The sequence below is a fragment of the Euprymna scolopes genome, chromosome 14 (genome assembly GCF_053919585.1).
Source record: "Euprymna scolopes isolate OS-2025 chromosome 14, ASM5391958v1, whole genome shotgun sequence".
Taxonomy (NCBI): Eukaryota; Metazoa; Mollusca; class Cephalopoda; order Sepiida; family Sepiolidae; genus Euprymna; species Euprymna scolopes.
This window is the reverse complement of record NC_136495.1, coordinates 49,612,189-49,630,367: the sequence shown is the minus strand read 5'-3', so window position 1 is coordinate 49,630,367 and position 18,179 is coordinate 49,612,189.

Genomic DNA, 18,179 nt, shown 5'->3' with positions numbered 1-18,179 from the left:
GGGATTTTTTATTTTATCGAATGCCGTCTAATATTCAGGTATCCATTTCGACACTATCTCCTTTTTAATAGCTTGTTCAGTGGGGTCCAATACTCGTGCATATTGAGAATAAATACCTGGAAATAGCCCCCCCCCCAAAAAAAAAAACTTTGTAATTCTGTAATATTTTGTGAATCCGCCATATTCTTGATAGATGTGGCCCTTTCCGGGTTTGGTCTCCTACCGTTTTTGTCGATGATGTGTACCAAGTATGTTATTTCTTCCATGAAGAAATCGCATTTTTCTTTATTTATTTTAAAATTAAAATCCTGTATTTGAGAGATTACCCTGTGGACATGTTGTTCTCTGGTCTCAATTATTATGATAACGTTATATAAGTATGTGATCGGGAAATTGAGGCTGCTCTGGAGTTCCTCAGGGGTCGATCAACTCTTTTCCTGATCTACATTAATGATCTTCCAAATCACATCCTTACATCATCAGACATTTTTGCTGATGACACTACCATCTATGGTAGCACATCTAAGACAGTAAACGACCAAGTTCTCTCTGATTCTCTCTCCTCTGATCTTGATCACGTTGTACAATGGGGAAAGGAGTGGCTGGTTACTTTTAATTCATCTAAAACCAAGCTTCTATCTTTACATCATCAACGTTCTGATCCCCATCTGGCATCAATTAAAATGAATGGCTCTCGTCTTGGGGAGGCCTCAAGTTTTGACAGGCTTCTGGGCTTAACCTTTACTCCTGATCTTAAATGGAATACGTACATCAAATCTGTATCAAAGGCCGCTGGAAAAATGGTCGGATCCTTCCATCGATCCAGTAGATGTCTCACTGGTGATGCAATTCTCTATCTATATAAGAGGCAGATACGTCCAAGGATGGAGTACTGTTGCCACATATGGGCAGGAGCTGCTAGAAAAGATTTGTCCTGCCTTGATAGGGTTCAAAATAGACTTCGTGGCCTGATGGGAGATGTCCTTTTCACTTCGCTGCAACCTCTGTCTCACAGAAGAGATGTTGCGAGTTTGTCTCTGCTTTATCGTTATTTTCATGGAAAGTGTTCAACTGAGCTTCAATCTATGGTCCCCCCTCGCCAAACTTTCACAAGAAACACTAGACTAGCTGAAAACATTATCAATAATTTTGCCCACTCTTTATCTGTACCTAAACCTAAACATAGATTCCATGATCAAAGATTCTTTCTTAGAACTGCACGCCTGTGGAATTGTCTTCCGTTTTCCTGCTTTCCAGCTTTCTATAATATGGTTGTCTTCAAGTCCAACGTGAACAAATTTCTGATGAGCCGTTCCACTTAAGTTAACAAATTTACTGAACTTCCATTACTATCGATTACTATATTGTCCTTTTGACTACTCTACACTCTTTAACCCTTATCCTTGAGTGGCCGATCGGCCTTGATAAGTGGTGACGCCTATGTAAAAAAAAAGAGAAAATGGTGGGCGCGACATTGACTCCGAAAGCTAACCTTTCGAATTTGAATAACTCCTTATGAGTATTAATACAAAGCAATTTTTAACTGTTTTTCGTTTAGTTTAGTAAAACTTCTGCAAGGGTTGGAAGTAAGTGATGGTAGTCTTTTAGTACTGAGTTTAAAGCAGTGGAGAATTCGGCGCAAATGCGGATTTCTTTTTACTTCTTTTTAACATAGACGGTAGGGGTTGCTCATTAACTAAATTCCACTTTCAATATGGTGCCAATTTTTACAAGTCTTTTAAGCTCCCCACGAATAAAAATATAAAAAATAAAATTTTTAGAATAAAAATAACGTTTTAAAATGAAAACTAAAGATGAGGACGATGTGAAGGAAGAAAAATAAAATCAATATTGGAAGCGAAAATGTATATAGATAGAATAGAAAAATAGGAAATAGTCTCAAATACGGAAAGAGCATACAGCGAAGATTAGGTTCGGACGGGGAGGGGGAGAGAAAGGATGAAAAGGAAGCAAGATTAATTAGTAACAATTTTAATCACGAGAAAACACATCGAAAAGATGTCATCTGCCAATATATCAACGTATACAGCGTTTAGTTAAGAGAATGGGTGGTGCTTAGTTAAAAACGGCGTATATTGTTATCCGGAAAATTAATAAAAAATATAGATGTATATGATATAGTGGAAGATCCTGACGACTACTGAAAATGGATTATTCAGTCTATAAAAGACGCTAGAAAACGGTAGTCAGGCGACGAGTATGTTAGTCTTGATACTACATCATTCAATATACGTTCGAGTGTCAATATCCTATTCGTTACATTGTACCGTTCTACAATAAATTTACTGTTGGCGTTGAGTCTCATTAATATACATGCTGATTATATTCTCCCGAAGGAAGAAATCAGCGAAAGGTTACATAAAATGAGAATATTCGAAAAAAAAAAAAAAGGGCAAAAAGAACATTGTCTGCAAAAAAGTGTTGGACTCAAGGAGTAAAGTAAACAGGTGGAACATTCGAAAGAGGAAATTAAAGATTGTCTCTTCCAATGTGATTATATTATTTGTATTGAACTATGTAGTACAATATTACTTTCTGAGTATTTATTAGTACTTATTAATTCATCTCATTTGGGGTCAGTTATATAATTAAAATGCAATGGACATTATTTCAGAAAAAAATGTTAATAAGCTCATATTTTCTGAGTGTTTCTGTCCAAAAATCTACTGCGCTATCCAGATATATCGACTTTATCAAAACATATTTGTTGATTCAATATATTTCTGACGATCAGATACCTGCTTATATATATATATATATATATATATATATATATATATATATATATATATATATATATATATATATATATATATAATTATTTACTATGATAAGTAACACAGTAGTGTTTCATCCTTTCGGGAATCTTCGGTACAGGGTGTCACGATTTACATCAGTCGGTAGAGTCGAATCCGGCGACACAAGTCATCTCTAGCTTTATTAGCAAGGACCGTATCCATTCGGCTACCCTTAACCGCGTGAAATAACGTTGAAATAAACCTTTTATTTTTTAATGTTTTTACGTCAGTCAGAGTGATCTAATCATTATATGACGGTCTATGCATTCCGGGCCTTAATAAGTGGTGACTACCTTGTAAAAAATAAAAAAAGAGCTAAATTGACCGACTTAATTCAACTGAAAGTGCTCAACGATAAGAAAATAGTTTCTTAAAGGGGCTGACATAATTATTTACTACAATAATTAAATACCTACGAACAGTAGTGTTTCATCCTTTCGGGAATCTTCAGTACAGGGTGTCACGATTAACATATAAGCCTGACGAATTCTGACGAGAATGAAACGCGGAATATTCTGTGTAGTTTAATTGCCATATATATTTTCATAATTTATTATATATATATGTGTGTGTGTGTGTGTGTGTGTGTGTGTGTGTGTGTGTGTGTGTGTGTGTGTGTGTGTGTGTGTGTGTGTGTGTGTCCGTGGAATTTCCACGGGTCTTGCCTGTTCGTATTATTTGGAATACAGTTCTCATCATGAGTTTTATTTTCACAACGCTTTGGTCGATGCAACCTTTGACCTCCTTCGTGTGTTGAACTCTGGAATATATCTATCGAATTCGGGAATCTGCAGGGAATTTCAAACTGAACCCATTATTTCATCCACGGGGTTAGCATGCTCTCGTTATTTCAGCCATGAAAGGGTAGAAGCCCTTCTTAAGTAATTCGCAATTATATTTTGAGTGTCGCCCGCACTGAGGATTGAATATTTAACCACCAGAAAAGTGAACTTACAACTGAATTTTATCGAGTACTTTATCCACTATGCTATGCAAGGACTTGTGACTGAATACGATCATGCTATATATTCATGTGTATATTTTAAGTGTTATATGTGTAATGTATGTTAGATGTGCCTCTATGTTGTGCGTATATATTGCATATTCTATGTGTATCGTGTATGTATCTAATGCATCTTGTATGTTTTATGCGTACACTGTATGTTTTATGTATATCGTGTACGTTTTATGAGTATTTTGTGTTTCATGTGTATCGTATATATTTTATATGTACCTTGTATGTTTTAAATATATATTTGATATTTTATAAGTATTTTGTTTGTGGGTATTTAATTATTATAGTAAGCATTTTGGGTGTTTTATGATTATATTCTATGTTTTAAGTGTATCTTGTATGTTTTGTGTGTATCTTGCATGTTTTGTGTGTGTCTTGCATGTTTTATGCGTATCTCGTATGTTTTGAGTACCTTGTTTATTCTATTTGTATCGTATATATTTCATGGGTATCTTATATGTTTTAAATGTATCTTACATATTTTATGGGTATCTTGTATGTTTTATGCGTATTTTGTATGTTTTATATGTATCGTGTACGTTTTATGTGTACCTTGTAGGTTGTGTGCATATTTTGTATGTTTTATATGTATCTCGTATGTTTTATGCGTATCTTGTATATGTATCTTGTATGTTTTATGTGCATCGTGTATGTTGTGTGTGAATATTATATGCGTATCTTGAATATGTTATGCATTACTTGCATTGCTTTCCATCTTGTTTTTATGTGTTGTTGTATGTCTCATGTGCATCTCGTTTATGTTACAAGATTTACATTTGCTTCCTGACGGTCACATTGTTTCTGACTTCAAATTATTTTTTCTATTTCATTTTTGTCCAGATTTTTCTCATCAACGCGTCTCCCATTCATCTTAACATGAAGACTACATTGGACAGCATGCGCCTCTCACAGGCTACGCCAAACAGCCTGTCCCTCAACATATAAATACAACATGTGAGAAGGAAAATTGCAGCGCATCAGTTCGTTATTTTTTTTTTTTTTTCATTTTATTTATTGACAGCAATAGAGTTGAGTGTTATGTTGTTGCGCAGTGGATGAATGAAAACTAGATAAAGAAAAAAAAAGTAGGAAAGAAGAAGAAGAAGAAGAAGAAGAAGAAGAAGAAGAAGAAGAAGAAGAAGAAGAAGAAGAACACGACGACGACGACGACGACGACGACGACGACGAGGATAAGTCCAAGATGTAATAGAAAAAAAAGGGAAGAAGAATAAGTTTTGGAGGAAAAGTAGGAGAAGAAAGCGGAGAGAAAAATGGGGAGCAGAAAAAAGGGGGATGAATAATTAGCAGATGATGATAATTATGAAGGTGAGGAAGGTGGAGATGTAGAAGATTAAAAAGAGCAAGAAGAAGAAGAAGAAGAAAAAGAAGAAGAAGGAGAAGAAGAAGAAGAAAAAGAAGAAGAAGAAGAAGAAGAAGAAGAAGAAGGACGTTGTAAGAGAAGCGTTGGAAGGGATTTGATGTGGTGGTGTTTCTTCTGTCTGTCGGGTTGAACGTGAGGTACAGTGGAAGAGGGGAGGTTGTTGACCAGAAACCGTAAACTAAACATTTTGTGCTCCAGCATTCCGAGCATAGTCTTGCAATGACGGAAAATATGTCGAAAAGCGCAGGAATTTCATTCTCTGGGTGTTGTCAGTACAACCCACAAATAAATCTGGTGGTTAGTGAGACGCGCGTCGGGGTTGGCGGTAGAAAAGATCGCCAACACCACCGGGTGGTGATTGGGAAAGGTGGAGAACATTAACACTTAATTCAAGTTGCAGCTTACTAAAAGTTTCTCTATATCTTTATCTATTCATATACATGTATGTATACGCATCCAACCCATTCATGTTTTTCATGTTGCAGTTTGAACTTCCATTCGTTTCTCCAGTTTTTTGTCTATTTTTAGCTGATGATGATTTGATTAATAATCGAAACATCCATTGATTTTCATTTTAACACAAAAAAAATATCTGGAAATTTTTAAAATAAAAAAGGTATAATTAAAAAAAGATTTCTGTTATTTAAACAATGTTTGGTTTAATTAAAAATACTACCTATATATATATATATATATATATATATATATATATATATATATATATATATATATATTGTTTATATACTAGCGGCAAGACCTGACGTTGTCCAAAATTAAACGGGGATCAACAAACGCTCAAACTTTCCATATATTTATTGTCACCAAAGTCGATGAAATCGCCCAAATCGATTGATTACCTGCTCTAGTTAAGGACTCCCTTCTCCGCAGTGTAGCGATAGGAAATTTCATATGCCCTATCACAGTGACTTAGTTCAAAATACAGCGTAGTCTACATTGCATTGTAAAGAATCTATAATTTATTTTATTATTAATACAATACCGTGACTTAGTTTACAATACAATGTAGTCTAGATAACATTGTAAAGAATTTACAATTTTAAAATTAATACAATACAGTAACTTAGTTTACAATAGAGTGTAGTCTACATTGCATTATAAAGAATCTACAATTTATTTTATAATTAAAAGAATACAGTGACTTAGTTTAAAATAAAGCGTAGTATATATTCCATTGTAAAGAATATACAATTTATTTCATAATTAATACAATACAGTGGCTTAGTTTATAATACAGTGTAGTCCACATTGCATTGTAAAAAATCTACATTTTATTTTAGAACTAGCAGGGGTTACCCGGCGTTGCACGGGAGATCCGTCCACCCCCGGAGAAGTTTAATATAAATATATTGTATCCTATTTAATTCCTATTCTTCCCTTCCTGATGTACAGTAAACGGAGTAAACCTAAACGGACTATACATTTTGTAAGCGCGTGTTACGTGAATGACGCAATCGATAAAATGTAATGTAAGAAGTGAACGGTTTTATAATGCAATGTGATATAAAAGTCCATTTCCCTGAATATCGGCTGCTAAGTGTTATTCGATGAGGCTACGCTAGAAGAAGAACAAACGTGTCATAATTAAATTTTGATACGTAAGTAAGAGTTGGAGACCAATTGAGTTGTAGTAAAACATGGAATCCAAGGTTAGTTCGTTTCGGATTATTTTAGTAAACGCGATTTTCTATGTGTAAACTGAAGTCGTATTGCAGAACACGAATTTCTGTAAGAGAGTGTTTAAATAGTATGCTATGCAGTTTGTTGAAGTAATATAAATGGTAATCAAGCAACGTAAAAGTAAACGTTGGATAAGAATTAATGTTTGTGGGAATGTCGGTATTTGTTAATTCCGTCGTGCGTTTCACCCAATAAGAAGCATAGAACGGAAAGGCACGGTAAAATTCCATTTCAATTTTTTAAGCAACTACGAAGTAATGAAACCACAAACCTCTGTTCCTTCGTAACTGTCCCTTGTGAACGATCCCGGAAACGGTGTAAGTGATGGGGGGGGAAGGAGGAATTAATTATAGAGAAAATATTTTACTACTTCCATTGATTTGAACCGATTGTGGCAGTGAACTCTCAGCAGAAAAAAAATATAGGAATCTACGATTATCGAGGAAGTGGAGAGGTAATATGCCTATAACACACCTCAGATATTGTTCTGCAGTTTGTGCATATTACATTTGCATGAAATATCTTGATTTTTAATCATATTAATGTCAAAATCATAGGAGGAAAATGAGTTCATTATATATATATATATATATATATATATATATATATATATATATATATATTGTCATAGGAGAACATATTCTCTCCTATGATTGGATTAAGAAATATATAAATATTTCTTATAATATATAAATATGTTTATTGATATATTAATTAAAACATAAAGACGTTTCTAGAATGTCGTTATTCACAAAAATAAATAATAACCGGCGTCTATAAATATAAAAAAGCGTAGAACGCCTTTTTGTTCTTTTTTTAGTCTCTAGAAGGTTCCAGGAAGTTCCTTTTAAAACTCATATAAAAGAAACGCTATTGGTGGGTAAAGTCAGTTTGTGACATATTTTGGGATGTAAACAGAGGCAACCAACGTCCGAATTCTGGCTTCCACATAAGGCCGTAAAAACAAGTTCGTGACATATTTTGGGATGTAAACAGAGGCAACCAACGTCCGAATTCCGGCTTCCTCATAAGGCCGTAAAAACAAAAACCTCACTGAAGAAACTGGCTGTCTGGATTCTGGTAAAGTTTTTATTTATTCTTTGAGTTAGTTGACCGAAGCACATATACATATAAAGCAAACCATTTCAAAACACAATACATTAAGAATTACGATCTTTATGATCTAAGGGAGACAATTTATTAGCGAGTTGACGCCCTTCAAACATGGTAATCTTTTCTTTTGTTTTCCTTGTTAATTTATTTTTAAATAAATTTCTTTTTCGTTTAATCTTTTTTTTTTTTGTTTTAATTTTATTACATGTGGGTGCTGATAAATCCTTAGACCATACGAGCTATGATCGGCACACATGTGTAATAATATATATATATATATATATATATATATATATATATATAGGGAGGGATTAATACAATACAGTGACTTAGTTTAGAATAGAGTATAGTCTATATTGCATTGTAAAGAATCTACAATTTATTTTATAATTTATACAATATTTACAATACAGTGTAGTCTACATTACATTGTACATAATCTAATGTTGAAAAATAAATGCTAGATTGCAAGAGATCGCTCGTTTTATTGGAACTATGTCCGTCTTCGTAGCTCTTCAACTTTTGAGTTTGAAATATAGGGGTCTTTACTTTCGGAACGACCCTCGTATTTAAGATATGTATTTGATTCTAATCCTGGTGCAAATAATGGGACTTTATTTAAATAACATCATTATGTCTCGTCTCAGAAACGATCGTATACTGACTGGTTGTTGCTGTTGAGTACATGATTTTTCCATAGATCATTTTGCCATTGTCTATATAAGATTATAACTTTTATTGTATCATTAAAAGACAAAAGCATCAATTCCATTATATAATTCGACAAAAGAATAAAGCATCCTAAATCTTTATAACAAACTGAATCCTGTTGACGAGATTTAGTTCAATAATTAGAACTCTAAATCCAACAATATATATCTTTACAAATAAAATAGTATACACACACACACATACGACAGAGACATATGTGTGCGTGCATGTTTGTGTATGTGCGTGTCTTAACATTGGGAACTTTTTTATGCCAGACTATAATAATTAGATTCAAAGTCCAATGTTTAGATTTTCCCCAAAAAAAGTTAGATTCATACTGTAAGATTAGTATATGGTTCGGTTTTATAAAATGTTCTATCAAATATTGTATTTATATAAATATTTGATAGTGGATGATCCTGAACCCCCTCCTCTAAAGATTGAATTACTTAGTCTATAAAAGATGCAAACAAGTGGTAGCCAGCGGGAAGTAAGTAAATCCTGATATATCAGCGTTCAATATACCATTCGAGTGTAAATATCTTATTTGTTACATTGTACCATTTTTGTACAATAAACCTGTTATACTTAATCCGTGTGTTAATCATTTAATCTGAATTAATTTATACTGAATATATTCCAGAGATAGTAATTGTCTGTATTTTTGAGATGAGGTGTTTTCATTGATTGAGATTGTCGGACTGACTTCCTCATCTTGGTTGTTATTGTCACAACGTTTCGGCCGTTGTAGAGTCGAAGAAAATGAAGGGAGGAAGCGCCCACGTGTTTGCGCGTCATGCCTTACCTTGGAACGCTCCTACGGTGTGCGTACGTGCATGGCCGAAACATGAAAGAAATTCCAAAATGGCGCCGTCCTTATCTTGTAGATTGTGCGATCATCACTGGGCCCCACGTGACCGTTCTTTGGCTGCTGATTGGCCGAGGACGAACGCCGGAAGGATAAAGGGAGTGTGTTTGGAACATGGGGGTGTCTTTTCTAGGATCGATGTCAGTGTGATCGTATCGGTGAACTGCTGCAGCTTTAAGAGTACCTTAGTGTGTGTGTGATGTTTTGGGACTTGCTCGTCTGCTGACTTTACAGGACTTTCTTTTCTGCTGATTCTACAGGACCTGCCCTTCTGCAGAACTTGGAACAAAACTTCAAGTCTCTTCTTTCTTTTCACACGTAGTCGCCTAAAAAGGTATAATCCGACTTACTTGTGAAACGGCTTTAGCCGTTTTGCCCTCCGGCCTTCGTCAGGTATCAGGACGGTATTCAAGAGCGAGTCAACACTCAGACATCTGGTACGAGTGAAGCCCCGTATGGAGGAGAACATGACCAAAAACTGCATATACTCCATCCCATGCAGTTGCAGAAAGGTTTACAAGGGCGAAACATGCCGCCCCCTTAAAGTAAGGGTGGAAGAACACCGAAAAGCGGTAACTAAAGGGGAGACGGAAAAATCGGGTATAGCAAACCATGTCTGGATGGAGAGGGGGGGCATCGCCCCCTATGGGATGAAGTAAAAATAATAAACAGAGAGACCCACTGGAAAGTGAGAAAACTTAAAGAAACAGCTCACATGCTCGGACATAACAACCTACTGAGCAAACCAAGCATAGAGCTGAATGCAATTTGGACACCTGATAGAGAGAGAAAACCTTGAATAACAACATAGGTTTAACATTAACAAAAACCAACTAAGAAGTGTCCTAGTGACATATGGTCCTAGACGTTGTATCAAAGTTTAGTTACCCAAAGGTGCTGAGTTCAATCCTGAACGAAGGCAGTGAAAAAGTAACAGTCAAAACAGAGAATCAGCAACTATGTCCCAAAGCCTAGCTGGAGTCCTAACACGGTAACCCCGTAATAATAATAAAGTGTTGGGTTCGAGACTCCTAACAAACGGTTCCCCAGTTCGATACAAAACACCTGACGGAGGGCAAAACGGCCGAAACGTTGTGACAATAACAACCAAGATAAGGAAGTCAGTCCGACAATCTCAATCAATGATATTCCAGAGATATATCAGATTTGGCGATGAAAGTATTTGAAAACAAATTCACATCCAATCTATATCAGATGGACGCCAAAGGATTAGAATACGAAACAACACACAATACAATAGATTGGCGAAAGAAGATTGGACTACGAAATTGCACCAAATCTGTATAAGAGAATTCAATTGCGAGTTTTCGATACATCTATAAATCAGATTTGACGACAGAGAACGAACTTTCAGCACGTATCAATTTGCAAAAACTTGAACGAACGACAATTTTTTTTCTTTTGCCGTATTAAGTGGACCGCGAGAAAAATAATTTCGAAATATATTATCTTTATCTAGCTAACGACAGGACATGCGAAAAAAAAAAATGGATTCACTTAATAAAAAAAAAAAAAAATCAACACCGAAGAATATAACAAGTCAAACACGGAATTGAATTTGTAAAAGAAATTCAAACAAGCGAAAAAAAGGTTAAAATAAGAAGTAAGATTTTGGTCTCTACCTTATTTAAAAAAAAAAAAAAAAAAAAGCTACGTTTTCTTACCAAACATATTTAATTATTGGTAAACTGTTTGATTGTATTTTGTTTCATAGGTGCCATTGTTTTTTTTTTGTTTTTTTTTCTGTTTTTTTTTTTTTATGAATATGGAACCATTGAAAGAATTGACAAAAACGCTAAGCGCCGCGGTACAAAGATTGGGTGCTAAGCAGAGAGTGATCCGCGCTATTTTTTAAATCGTATTTCCACTTTTAATTAAAGTTTTTTTGTTTTGTTTTTTTTTTATTCAATTGTAAGGTTAAAGTACAGAACAGGTACAAAACATCATCCCCTCACATGTTAAGAATGGCTTTTTAAATAATAATGTTATTTCAGCACGGATCACTTTCTGTATGAGTACCAAAAATTGCAACAATACTTTGTACAGTAACGAGAAAAATGACAAGAAACAACGAAGGTGCAAAAACAAACTAAAAAACAGGACATTTTGTAGAAAATATTGTTAAAGAAAGGCGAACAAGAACAAAGTTCTAACACTTTTTCTGCAGAGGCATAGCGAATTCGTTGTCAGAATTTAAACATAGCCCGAAGGAGAGAACAACCTTTCCTGTGTATTTTTAACGATACAAGACAATTTTGGAAAAAGGTGTCAATCATGGTCCGATAAAGAAAAAATTATATTAGTATTACAACAGTTAGGCGTTCACGAAAACACAAAATATATTAACTACGTTTTGCCGGATAAAACGAAACAGATGTTGTTTGTAGAAATTCTAACCAAAATGTTTGAAGAACGGGATAGTTTATTTCATACCCGTTATAAATGTTTCAAAATAATGAAAGATGAAGATTTCATGGCATACGCCGGAAAAGTAAATGCTCAGTTTGATCGGTTCAAACTTAGAGACTTTAGAAAAGGCATGCTTAAGTGCCTAATATTTGTCCATTGAATAAGGATAAAGTGATTCAGTCGAAAATTTTGACTGTGCTAGAACAAGATATGGCAATTACACTGCAAAACGTATCAGAAAATAATTAAGATCAGAGGGGATAACATGTATAAAAAAATGTTGCCCGATTAAATAAAGAAAAATGTGATTACAAAGAAAGGAAAAAAGAACCTGATGCAAGATTTTATTGCAAAGCATGTGAGAGTTCGAATCGTGCTACAAGTAGATGTCATTTTAGGAACAAGATTTGTTTCGGATATGATCAAACAGAGCATAAGACTTTATGTGTAGAAACAAAATTAGAAACCTAAAAGGATAAATACAGTTTTATCGAAAGTGATGAAAAATAACGGGAAAAGAAAATATGTAGACATGAAAGTTAATAGTCGAAATATTACTTGTTTGCTAGATACAGGAACGACATTTCTGCAATTGACTAAATTACCTGGAAAATAGGTAAACCGGAATTACGGAATATAGAAAAAATAGCAAAGGGTATTTCGGGAAGAAGACTAAAATTCCCAGGAGAATTTGATGCTAAAGTAGCAATCGACGGCAAAACGCATAAAACGAAAATTCATGTAATGCCAGGAAAAATACCAATCTATTTAGTATTAATTTAATAGTTTTATTTAACTTATGAGAGAAGTCAGTAAACGCGTTTTGTAGGAGATTAAATGCGTCGAGTATGGGAAAATCAAAACAGACTGAAAATGATACCTACTGGAGCGATAGAATGATCCAACCATTTAAAAATAATTTAAAGTAAAATATGTTCTAGATGAGATCTGAACGAGGCCTCTAACTACAGCATGCTAACCGATTGACGCAGAAAATTATATATGGGTTTAATAGCTCCAAAATTTCGTGAGAGAAAGTAAGAGGGTAAATTATTCATGTGATAATAAAAGTGAAATGTTGATCAGGATTAAATATTACAATTGATTAAAAATATTTTTTTGTTATTTTCAACAACACTTACTCATATAAAAATATACGTTCGTAAAATAAAACGCGTTTGAGAAACATCAAATTACAAACTTTCAATAAATACATGAATAAAAACAGAAAGAGAACGGATAATTTAACTTTCATTCAAATTAAAACGAGTTTACATAACTCGGCAGGCTGGAAAGGAGAAGCATAAATGGGAAAATTCAATTAGATAGTATATCCGATCAGACCCTTCAAATTTTCTTCAATCAAAATAAAACAAATAAATTTAAATTTTAAATCAATTTATGAAACAAAAGTATGATTAAATTTATTACAAATGCAGCTTTGCTTTCTCTCTTTCTAAAGACAGCATCAGGTTCTTGTCCAAGATTTTTCTACATTAAATAACAGAAATAAAGAAAACTTTGCATGATGATGTAATAACGGTGTGGAAAAACTACAACAATAATCGTCAACGGTTGGCGTGTGTCCTCTATACAGAAGCGCTAGCATTCGAACCCGAAACCTGTCCAATACACAAAATAAGACAAATGCAAATTTAGGCGCTTTTGTGGTTCGTGGTGGCAGTATAAAAATACGTTTTTTTTGTTTTTTTTTTCCCCAGAGAAGAAACATGTTTTATCTCGTGAACCTGCGAAGAAGACGAAAAGTGAATTATGACGGCGGTGGCGAGGACGAAGAAATAGAAGTCGGTTTGTTAAGAAGAATTCCGAATCCGGCCCTTTTTTTCTTTCTGCTTTCACCGTTTTGAGAAGAAGCCAACATTTCATCGTGAAAGAAACAAGAACACAATTTCGACGTCGTTTGCTCTTAATTCGAACGAATTTACGTGACTAAAATAGGGATTTGTTCACGAAGAAAAACTTAAGGCAATATTTAAAACTGTTTCGGCTGTTATTATTGCGGAGGTCCGGGTCTGTGGTGGTGTTGTAAAGCTGTATACTGGCGAAAGGGATGTGGTAGCGTCGCTGAAGAGATTGAAAGTGAGACTTCAGAAGGTTGATGATGTAGTGAGACTGCTCCCATTGTATCTAGAGGGGGGTGATTGACCCTCTACTTTGAGATGCAACTAAAATGAAACTTTTTTGTTTTTTGAATTGGTATCGCCGATAGGATTCGGTTGGATCGTTGGAAAAAATATCGTCATCGTAAAATATATGTATTAATATACAATTTGGTTGAATGTTAAATGCGCATTCGAAAGTCAGTGAAAATTCGTCATGCTTTGGAGAATTTTAAATACGTATTCAAAGGACGGACTTTGTGAAAATTCGCTATGCTATGGAGAGGTTTAAATATGCACATGCAAGTCCAACTTTGTAAAAATTCGCTATGCTATGGAGAAGTTTAAATATGCACATGCAAGTCCAACTTTGTGAAAATTCGCTATGTTATGGAGAAGTTTAAATATGCACATGCAAGTCCAACTTTGTAAAAATTCGCTATGCTATGGAGAAGTTTAAATATGCACATGCAAGTCCAACTTTGTAAAAATTCGCTATGCTATGGAGAAGTTTAAATATGCACATGCAAGTCCAACTTTGTAAAAATTCGCTATGCTATGGAGAAGTTTAAATATGCACATGCAAGTCCAACTTTGTAAAAATTCGCTATGCTATGAAGAAGTTTAAATATGCACATGCAAGTCCAACTTTGTAAAAATTCGCTACGCTATGGAGAAGTTTAAATATGCACATGCAAGTCCAACTTTGTAAAAAAATTCGTCGTTCTATAGAGAATTTCGAATAACAATAGAACGCTGACTGTTAAGACGAATTCTGAATCCGATCCTTTTTTATTTCTGCTTTCACTTCTTTGAGGATAACCCAACGTTTCGTCGTGAAAGAAACACGAACACAATTTCGACGTCGTTTGCTCTTAACTCGAACGAATTTATGTGCCTAAAATAGGAACACGGAGAAAAAAAACTGTAGACGATCTTTCAGATATACGCACCCGTGATGAAATGAAAATGCCATATTTCAAACGTTAAGTAATTTAATCAAGTAGTTTTATTTTTAAATAAGGAAATTATTTTAAGCAATTAATGGGAATATGTAAGAATTGCAACACAAAAATCGCAAGTTCGAATTATGTTAAGTTATTTCCCTTTGTTATTTTACATTGTTTTCAATGCAGCCCTTTTTTCGGTTGCACATAAATTTGATTATCTTATCTAAAAATAAAACTGCTTGATCAATTTACGTGTTTTTTTGGAAAAAAAAATTATTTTGTCGTCATAAGGTATTTTATGTTTTGTTTTTAATATATGGGTAATTTTGGACAAGAATCAAAAATACTATTATCGTACTTCGTATTATTTCGATTATTTGATCTACTGTTCTTATTTTTTGTGTTATTTTCACGACTTTTCGCCCGATAAAGCCTCCAACCTTCTTTGGGTGTCTTTTGTCGAGCTCGGAAATCATTCTTTCGAACTGAGTGTATGGAATTTCGGACTGAACATTTTAGTTTATCCACGGGGTAGCATTCTCTCGTTCCGTCGGCGATGATTGACCAAATATGGATGTAAAAAGGAAATCACCTACCCATTATAGGACGAAGTAAAAATTATAGACAGAAGAACAGTGAAGAGTAAAACGACTCAGAAGCAGCGCATACGCTGGTTGACAATCAACTACTTAAGCAGATAGAATTTAACACAATATGGAGACCATTAATTATACATAAGAGATAGTCACACAATTTATATATTAACCTGTAATACAAATAGTGATGTATAATGATAAGTAGTAAGATTGTGTATCTATAATTGAAATAGGTTTAAGGTTTTATTTTATTGGGGGGGGGAGATGTGAGAGGGTAATGTAGAATATGTTCTGTTGACATGAAACCATCTTTCGAAAAAGTACTTCTCATCTGCGGGAGAGTGGAGTATATGTTTGTTCGTCAAAAGAATTTTCCCCCAGACATTACCCTCTCCTTTGTTTTTTGTTTGGCTAATTTTGTATATGTTCGTTCATCATAATAGCATTATTTCCGGCAAGCAAAAATATGCAACTGGGTGGTTTATACAATTATAAATAGTAATTAAAAGCGATATTAAGGAAATAAGAAACTATACGAACATGGGCACAAACATGCAAACTGGATGCACTATATATATATATATATATATATATATATATATATATATATTCACAGCATAATAATATCGCAGCTCACAAAAGCCATGATAACCAACAAACAGGTCAAATAATGTCATGGCTCTTGTGAGCTGCGATGTTGTTTGGCTGTTGAAATAATTATATAATCTTTCACCTTCTGAAAATGATTTATGTGTGTATGTATGTACATTTAACTATTTGATTATAAAGTCTGTACCAAATTATTTCCCTCTGTTGTGTTACGTTTGATATTTGGTGCATTCCCCCTGGTCACGAAGGATAGTTTGCCCTACATCACACAAAGCAATGTTATTTATGTGTTCAATTGCCAGTGAGCTGCTGGCTATGTGGGTCGATGTTAAATTTACAGATACGCATTAACCAGCATATCCCAGCAGAAATTATATTTGGCAAGTAACGTCGCTCTCGCCCCTCTTCTACCTTGGAATCTGCCATTGGCCAACACCCAATCGTAAATCCTGCTTGGGCTAATGCAAATAAAATGGACTGATTTAGAATTTTACACCGGGCTGACTCTCAAAAGCATTTAAACATTTTGGAGTCTGTTTCCATTATGTCACGTAGTCCCTCTCTCTGTCAACAGAAGGAATTTATTAAATGATTGGAATTGCTCGGGGATTTTCATTGTTCTTATACTCCTTCCATCTTATTTGTATATACATTTGATATAATTTTACATATATTATTTTACATGAATTCCTATTCGTTTTTTTTATTATTCTTATATAGTATATCCCTGAGTATTTACTTTTTCATGATCATTTAATTCGTTTCTGTATTTCTATGTTTACCAACGATTAATTCTTAATGAGTTTGTTGGCTCCTAGGGGGTTTTAAAGCACTATATATATATATATATATATATATATATATATATATCCCTTCTCTCCTTATCCCCTCCCTTTTTTCTTTACCATCCTTTCTCCACCCCTCCCTATATCCATATATCTCCACCCACGCCTACCTGAATATGCTACCCCTACACACACAATACAATCTAATGTATTTGAACCTTCAAAACTGAAATATTGTCAATACCCGTTTCCCTCTACTTTATTATCTCTTACCCCAAACCCCACTTTCTCCTTTTTTTTTTCGTATTTCTTCTAAAACACTTCTTCCTAATACTGACAACCATTTTTGTAAGGTCAGACGAGGCTGTTGGATCGTAAACATGGTCCGAAACATATGTAGCCAAACAGATAAAACGGTAATAAAAAATAATAATAAAACACATATTTGCTCTGCAATAGTATTGAGCACTCTCTTCAGGCTTTTACTAATTACCAGTTTTACCAAATATATATATATATATATATATATATATATATATATATATATTATATGGGTGTGAGCAGATATACGAATACATTACATATACACACACACACACACATATGGGTGTGAGTTCATATACAAATACATTATACATACACACACAGATATATATATATATATATATATATATATATATGAGCAAACAGTTAATGAAATATGTTAAAAAAACACTTTGAAATGAGTTAAAAACATATTTAATTTGAAAAGGAAACACTAGATAAATGGATAGTCCTTAATCCGCGGAGTTTCGAAGAAATACTCTCCTTCTCATCAGAGGGTAGGAATTAGCAAAATGCAGGATCGGATTTTGCATGCAGAAGTATTTGATGAAACAACAAATAAGTCAAAGATCTTACTTGAAAACAAAATAAGTTAAGCAGAGGGAATATGGTAAAGAAATGGGTGATTACACATTAATGGATAGTCTGGTGGAAGATAAAAAAATCCAGTGACGGTAAAATCCAAATGTAAAACTTCAAGAAAGTTAAAAGAATTTCCATTTGTACAAGTAAAATCCAAAGAACTCCCGTAATTGGAAGA